Genomic DNA, 6,000 nt, shown 5'->3' on the forward strand with positions numbered 1-6,000 from the left:
AATAACAATGTATGCTCACAAATGCAAAAGTCACAATTACATTCCATCTACAAGATGTCGCAACCGATAATAAGCGTAAACGCTATGGAGTCATATTTGAAATTGTTAATATAATTGCAGAAGGTCCATTACAGTGATTACACTCATTATTTTGACACCGAAACTTTCCTGACTGAGGGAATCGTTTGGAAAGGTTGACTAAAAAGTAGTCAGACCATGTTGTGTAAGCACTGATGCTGACATCACATTTGAGATTTTTCCGTCTGTGTACTCTCGTTTCTTCCTCTTCTTCTAAGTCCTTGTTTTTTTTTTTTTCTTTCTTTCAGATACTGGCATTGTTGTGACTCTATCAATTTTTAAGTCAATCAAGACTCGGGAGACATTAGTACAAGAAATTCACACAAATAATTGACGATTGTTTCCCAGCGTATAATCACTTGGTATATCACAATGGAACAGGACCTGCAATCCAAGTTATTATTAACTTCTGAGGTAGTAACATTACTCTTAAAACTTAATCGTACACAAGAATATTACAATGATAGAAAAAAATAAAATATGTTCGTAAGGTTCAGATTGAGAATAATCAAACATGATAAAAGAAAATATAGAAATTTCATTCGAAAAATCTATTACTTCACTAAGACAGAGTGATTTTTAAGGCAGTGGTTCTCAACCGATATATCGCGCAGTCCCATAGGGTGTATAATGAAATATTTATTAATAATTAGTTAAAATCAATTTTAAAATAAACTGTACTAGTTAACGTCACACGTGTCAGCCAGAGATAGAATAGGCCAGTGAGTCGTGTGGGTCAAATGGGTCAAGCGGATAAAGATTTGTGATGGGCTTAGCGGATCGTGAGTCAACAGAACATGATCACTGCAACCCACTACTCACCGTGACCCACTCTGCTTAGTGCATTGTAAACAGCATCTCCTGAACACTGGTGAATTTGTCTACGTTTTACTTTCAAGGCCTCAATTTTCCCCCCTTTTCCATGTAGCCTATTTCTATTTACTTACCTGAGATGAGTATATCTAACAAGGAGAAGGCAGACTTTGGTAAGTGAACTTTCGGGTCATTTTTTTTTTTTTTTCGAGTTGGTAGTGACCATTAAAAGAATTAATATTGCTAACTAAACTGGGAGAGCGCAATGACCAAAAATAACGGAGGAAAACCGTCTTAAAGTTTTCTACTCGCCGCATATATCGCACAACACACGGTCGGCGTGGCAAAGTGAGGAACATCTTTGACTTATGAATAGAGGGTTTCGGGTTCAATTCTTGTACGAGTCATACGTCATTTTTTTCTTCAACCAATAAAGTACCGGTAGCCATTTGTAACTATAAGTGAAATATTAATTCACTATATGTTTATAATGAATAAAACAATAGAAATTTCCAAATCACTTGTAAAATCTTTCAATGACCCATGTTAACTACGGTAGGAACAAAATTTAACATATTCCGTAAATATTATTGTTACCGCAGTCGTTGTGTAAAAAATGTTCTTGACGCTTCGTGTGTCTACATCTGTAGATAGTGTGCGAATTACAAGGGGAATGAGGAGGAAATCTCCTTTGGGTATAGCAAAGGGAATTTCCTCTCAACTCCTATGTAATTCGCAAACTGTCAACACATGTAGACACAGAGCGTCAAGAACATTTATTACACAACGACTGTCATAACCAGTGGCGTATTTAAGGGGGGCGCTTCCGAGCTTAATCCCCAGAAATGTTATTTACTATAAAAAGTACACGAGATAACTTGGAGAATTTTCACATTTCCAGGACTAAAGTTGGCAAAGCCCCCCGAAATAAAATCGTAAATGCGCCACTGGTCGTAACCACAATATAACTCGTGATATCAGTATATTTACGGAATAAATTAAATTTTGTTTGCCAGTTAACATGGAACATTGAAAGATTTTACAAGTGATTTGAAAATTTCTATTCTTTTATTCATTATAAACATACGGTGAATTAATATTTTACTTATAGTTACAAATACCTACTTTATGGTTGAAGCAAAAAAAAGAAAAAATGTATGACTTGAACAGGAATTGAACCCGGAACACATTATACATAAGTTACAGATTTTACTCAATCTGCCACACCATCACTAAGTAAATTCCTGTGTTGTACGATATATGCGGCGAGTAGAAAACTTTAAGACGGTTTTTCTCCGTAATTTTTGGCCATTGAGCTCTCCCAGTTTGTAATATCAACTCTTTAAATGTGCACTACCACCTCTCAAAAAATGGCCCCGAAGTTCACATACCAAACTCTGTCTTCTCCTTGTAAGTGAAAAAAGAACTTTAGGCACTTTGGATATTGATATAAAATAGCAATGTCTTTCTTTCGAGACACAGTCGAACTTTACACTGTTTTTTCCCCTTCATGTTGATTTACTTTTCCTTGATTTTAGACTTTCAAATTGCATCCTATTTTTCACTGAAAAGTATCTGTAATTCAACTAGGAAATAATTATATATATTAAATCGAAATTTATCGTAATTTGACCCATGACAAACACTTGACCATTTTATATGGTAAAAGTCAGACCCACCGCTATTATAACACAGCGATGCTTGAGCGATTGACCGTAGAAATTCAAATTCCGATTAGTGATAAGTTCACAGCCTTGTTTTATTACAAGTGTAAACTGTTTAGTCGGTGGAGAGGAGGGTGTGGATCATGAGTCAAGAGATAATGATGATGGATTTTGGTGGATGTTGGGTCAGAGTGGGTCACAATAGATGGTGGGTCATGGGCCAGTGAACCACAGTGGACGGTGGGTCAACTTTTCATTGATCCACGACATATCTGGTTCCGTCTCCTCCGTTGAAGCTCTTATGCAAATCGAAAGTGGTTTAAATTAGACATTTCCGGTTTCAACATTTATCACCATAGAACGGAAACGGTAGCAGATAGTGAGAAGATATTTTTCGAAAACGATTCTGGGTCTCAAGACAACATAACCTGACTATCCACAACACTCTACCAAAAGCAGAAGTGCTTCAAATTTACTATTACGTCCTGTTTCAAAGCGGCAAAAGCTATCGAGATGCGTTTCTTTCTTTCTTTTTTTCTTTTTTCAAACGATTAAGCTCCCAAGGAACAGGTTCCATCTTCTCCATTAACCTTCTATTCAAACCGGGAGCGCTTTAAATTAACCACTTCCGGTTGAAACATTGGAATGACATTATGGGAGAAAATGAGAGTACCCCGAGAAAACCCACGGGTACGATGTTGTCCACCACAAACTTACTTGTCTGGAATCGAACCACGGACCCCACGAACCAAGGTAAGCGCTCTACCATTGAACCACCTTGCCAATCTAATAATAATAATAATAATAATAATAGGCCTAATAATAATAATAACGATAATGAGAGCTCCTCTGTAGCTAAGAGAAGTTAGTGTACGCGCCTTTGGTGTGGGAGACCCGGATTCGGTTCCCGGGGGAAGACATGTGGTTCGAATTCCACGTTAATCAGAAGGTCCCTTCTCATATCAGAAGGTCGCTGCTAAAAGAGACGTTAAACTCGAAATCAACTCAACTCAACTCAATAATAATAATAATGAGAAAAAGAAGAAATACTTAAATAACATGGGACCAGAAATGCTTACGTCAGACATTAAAAGCTTAAAAAATTAATGAGTTCAAAATGAATGGATATATAATAGTAAAATAAACCAAAAATTGACCTAGGCGAAATCTTATTCATCAAATCTAGCAGCATCGTTTCAGGTTTTGCTCGGGGGGAGGGAGCAAGACTCTTCTATATAAGTAATATTTCACGTTTTTCGTAACTTTTTAAATTATAATTTTGAATAAATATCTTAAGAGGGAACAATTATTTCCCTCTCAATCCCCAAATGACACCTCTGACCGAATCTATTTTAATTAAGTTGTTCGGTTTATATAAACGTCGAATCCTATCAAAGCTTCAAAATTTATGCCAAAGATCTAGCACGTCACAAATCCCTTAAGTTAAGAACACGAAACTCTTCATATAAACTTCTTATTAAAAATTAGAGAACGTATATTCCACCGTTTTTTTAGAAATATGCTTTTAAAGGGAAAAGGAGTAATTTATATAGTTTTTTCTCCACTTTCAAATCAACATCGTTTATCTGATCAACACAGAAAAACGGTTGAGTAATTATTTGATGAAATGAATTTGTAATCAAATTTATTTTCAAATGGCAAAAGGTGTTTTCTGTGCTAAGTAAATTTGAACTGAGTATAGTTCCTGTCCGTTATGAAGAGGTTACCAAAATGTTGGGAAAAAGAAAACATTGTCCATCTCCGTATTTCAGAGTACATATGAAGCAGAGGGATCTGTCACATAATAATAATAATAATAATAATAATAATAATAATAATAATAATAATAATAATAATAATAATAATAATAATAATAATAATAATAAGCTATATTTTTGCCAGGACAAACATATTTAATTATGATGAAGGTGTCCGTCATACACAAGTGTCATTGTATATGCTGTAGGCGTTTCACAGTGTATATATATATATATATTTAAATATAGGATTATGTATAGATCCTACGGCGATATCTTGAACATTCTAAATTGAAAAAGTCGCTATGATGAGATTTCATCTCACCACGAGATTTTGGATGACAAGGTTTTGTCCTAGATGAGATTTCATCCCATGAAGGTTTAGCCAGGAGAGATTTCATTCCGCAAGATTCTGAAACTTTTCTGAATAAACAAATAAAATACAGTAAATGATATTAGTACTTACTTCTAGATTCAGCTTATATTTCTTCAGAATTCACGAAACTGGTACTAACTTGCTAACTTGAGAAAGTCACTTAGGCAAACAAAATGGAAATTTAAATATAATATTTTTGTTCTTTCTTACCTAGGGCTAATCGGCTGTTTTGCTAGTTACAAAAAAAAGCGACACTTGTATTTCTCTGTCACACACTATTTTTGAAAGACAGTTCATCTATTTTGGTTGATGCCAAGAATGATTTTTAGGTCTGAAAACTTATTTGTTTTAAAAGGTATTTATGTTATTCTTAGATTAACACACGCAGTTGAGGATAGCAATACCTTTATCTCACTTTGCACTTTGTAGAACGGAATTATTGTTGAAGAGCACAATTTCACTGTTTCACTTCGATAAAAATCAACACAATTTAACTATTTAACGTCCATACAATCGATGTTTTAGCTGCTGAAACATAATGGTTAAATGTAGTAGTTGAAACACTCTTTTAGATTATGATTCATCGTTGCCTACAAAACTTGGACAACGGAACTTTTCGTAATCTGAACTATTAAAAAATCACAAAATCTAGAAACTACACTGCAGCACTAATGCCACAAATACTTCCTTAAGTTGTTACTTTTGTTGTATCTTCATGCAACTGAATTCAACTTGGGATAATAAAAAAATAACTTCTGTTTCACTAGTTATAAAGAACACAAATAAAATAAATTTTGAAATAAATCTCACATCGAGCTAAATAAAGCTTTGACTCGTAATGTTTAATACTTTAACACGAACATTGCAGACAATATTTGTGGAAAAAAAGAAGTTTAAAATGTCGTAATCACAAACTGGCACCACTGCCCACTGAGGTAAACGATTCCACGAAGAAAGAACTTCAAATAGCCACAACGGAAATCAACCGGAAGAAATATTGAAAAAAAAAAAAAAAAAAAAAATCCAAGGACGATTCAAACAAATTCAATCTTTTGATTTTTCTTATTAACTAACAAAGCATAATTCCTCTCGTACTTCTTAAGGTTTATCAATAGCTAAGAATATCTTTAATGATGACGAACTAAAAAATAATTAAATGCACTGATGCGTGGAAAAATAATTATGCAACTGCTTTTTTTTCTTATGCTGTTAGTTTTTCAATTACGATATAAATCTTGGTTTAAATTCGCTTCCACATCACGTTGCTATATGCTTCCATTTCGTACGTGAGAAACTGCACTAAATATATTGA

At 34.2% G+C, this 6,000-nt stretch overlaps 1 protein-coding gene across 1 annotated transcript in view; it reads right to left on the reverse strand.

The window, feature by feature from the left end:
• Positions 1 to 4,896, reverse strand: part of LOC145671318 (dual oxidase maturation factor 1-like) — a 712,486-nt gene extending 707,590 nt beyond the window's left edge. The window contains exon 1 of the mRNA XM_081740315.1: positions 4,779 to 4,896. The gene's annotated coding sequence lies outside the window, so the exon portion shown is untranslated. The remainder of the gene's footprint in view (positions 1 to 4,778) is intronic.
• Between the last annotated feature and the right edge of the window lie 1,104 nt (positions 4,897 to 6,000).

The sequence above is a fragment of the Thermobia domestica genome, chromosome 15 (assembly GCF_964235325.1).
Source record: "Thermobia domestica chromosome 15, izTheDome1.hap1.1, whole genome shotgun sequence".
Classification (NCBI taxonomy): domain Eukaryota; kingdom Metazoa; phylum Arthropoda; class Insecta; order Zygentoma; family Lepismatidae; genus Thermobia; species Thermobia domestica.